Raw genomic sequence first — 2,763 nt, 5'->3', positions numbered from 1 at the left:
TTCTGTCTGTTCTTTGTATATTTGTAAAGTGCTTGTGTTGACATTGGCATACTTGACGAGAAAGCTTGTGGCTATGTGAATCGGGGGCTTTTTATAGCACCACACAAGGTGATGGAAGGGATGTTCTCAAATGAACCAAACCACTGGCACTCACTCTGGGTAGCAACCTATTGATTGTCTCTGGAACCAAGCCTCACCCTACTGATGATGCCCCAAAAATGCCAGAACCAGTGTGGGGTTGCTTGGGTTTCTATTAGGAATGGACATGTCCTGGCAGTTTTTGCTGGGCTGTTAGGTTCGGAGCCTGCTCCCACCCAAACGCAGCCCCACTGCTGTTACCTGGACGGACCGCAGCTGTGTTACACGAAAGGGAAGAAAGCTCACAGTCTTCAACTTAACTTGAAACATGAACCGCCAGCTATGCTGCTAGTGTGCAAACTAGAACTAACAAGGTAAATGCCCAGGTTACAGGTGGGGCTAATAGAAAAGCTCAGTTTTAGTAGCATTCAAATTCATGGAGGTTTTTGACATCCACCAATGTGTTATAGGTAGGCTTTTTGCCACAGTGGAAGAAGTCTGCATGGTGTGGGACATCTTTAAAAATCGATTTGGTGATGTCTGCATACCTGAAAAACCAGGCTCCACCGTGACTCGTGAAATGGGCCCGAGGCTGCATGTGGTGGTTACATAAAAGGACAGTATCAACCACATGGAAACACTGCCGTTAAGAGGTTTGGGTTTAGGCGTGAATGGGTGCAGTGTCATTGATACAATTTAGTCAAGCATGACATCAGCCAGATGAGCTTAGTCCCTTTGATCCCTGCACTTGCAAGCATGGCATGATTATGTCAAAGGCAGCAGATCAGTCGAACTGCTATGTCCGCAGCATGTGTTGGCTGTAGATGTGTGTGTGTGTGTGTGTGTATATGTATATATATATATTCATATTCGAGGCATGTGGGCTGCTGAATTCATCTGTGCATAGATCGCCGCCTAGTGTTGGGTCCGGATGTTTGCACGTTGTTGTCCTGGAAGAGTCTTCGAAGTATCCTGAGATAGGTGACTCCTCCCCTGGACTACAGTGCGCATGGGCATCCTCCATCCTCAGATTGTTTTTTTCCGCCATTGGGTTCGGATGATTGGGTTCGGATGTGCTTATCTTGACTCAAGTTAGGAAAATCTAGTTTCAGGCCAAAAGGCCTTTAGTTTTCAACGGTACTGTTCCTGATCGGTATGGACAGTTTACAGGCTAGTTTACTAATTTAAACAACTTTCCGGATCCATTAAATCCGACCATCGACCGAACTTCGACGATGGAATCGAGGACCCCATTCAAGCGGTGTCCTGTTTGCCACGCCAAATACCCCCATATCGACGTCCACCCGGTGTGCAACAAATGCCTCTCACCGGATCATGACGAATCAAAATGCATGGCCTGTGCCCGATTCCGATCCAAGAAGACTCTACGGAATCGACGAGCCGCGAGACTTGAAGCGCAGCAAGCGGCACCGGCCCCAACCAACATCTTCAGCACCGAAGACGTCGAATGCGTGGAAAATATGCCCTCCAGCCCTACTTCCGAACACTGTTCCCGAACGGAAGATGTCGATGAAGAGCTTTTTCACAGGGAAGAAGCAGACAATGAGGTAGGAGACTACGACGAGGCCTTAGGGGCCGAAGAAGGTAGCTCCGGCGAGGAGCAAGGCCTACCCGTCCAAATAGAGGATATCCCAGTGAATACGACAACGGCTCAGGTCGAGGGATCGCCTTCGGGCCTTACCCAAGACCAATCCCGCAGTTCCTCGGCCCCGCCCTCTGGCCCGGCCACGGACATTCAGCGAGAGCCATTGTTACCAAAGAAGACTGGTTTCCCTACCACAAAACCGAAACCAATCATCACTCCGGTTCAACAGAAACCGAAAGTGAAACTGACACTGGTCGGCTCGAGGACCTCCACACCTTCGACGCCAGCCAAACCCGTCGGCTCCGACCGCACCAAAAGGGACTTCGGTGCCGCACTCGCTGAAGCAGATGTCGGCGCCGATCCGAAAATATAAATCCATCGGTGCCGTCAAAGCGCCAAGGCCCCCGGCACAGAAGCAATCTGCACCAGCCATCACGGTGAAAATGGCCACTGCATCGCTATCCACCTCGAATACAGCGACTAAGGTACACCCATCGACGGCTCCTACCCCTCCTCGGCTCGATGACCCGGTGTCTCCGAAGACGTCCACACCTGCCTCTACGGAACCTCTCGGCGCCAAAGAACCGTCGGCGTTCCAGGTGCAACAGGTGGCAGCATCCTTGCAACGGATCAGGGAAAAGGCAGCCCTCTAGACCTCGTCGGGCTCAGAACCGAAACGGGCACAGAAGGCACCTTCGGCACCGGCCAATATCACCTTTGGTTTGCCGCCACCCACGGCGCCAAAGATGTTCGAAATCAGAACCCGCGTTACCCAGACAAGGTCCCCCCCCATGTACCGAACACTCTACTACTGGGACATCACCGTCCCACTTCATCGACGCAGACACCGGCAGGCTTATGCTCCGAAAGCGAAAGATCACTTCGGGGCACGCTCTGGACTCTTATAGGATTCCACTAAAACAAAAAATGCCAGCGGAATCGGAACCAGTTCTTTATGAACGCATCCACACTCCTTACACAGATCCATCATTCTCTCCAACGCACTCCGATCCGGATGCGCTGGAGGACTACATGGGTGACAACACCACCTACCCTGAAGACATGGACCCTGAGGGCCA

The sequence above is a fragment of the Triturus cristatus genome, chromosome 10 (assembly GCF_964204655.1).
Source record: "Triturus cristatus chromosome 10, aTriCri1.1, whole genome shotgun sequence".
Lineage (NCBI taxonomy): Eukaryota > Metazoa > Chordata > Amphibia > Caudata > Salamandridae > Triturus > Triturus cristatus.
The sequence above is the reverse complement of the archived record's forward strand: the minus strand, read 5'-3'. Positions refer to the sequence as shown.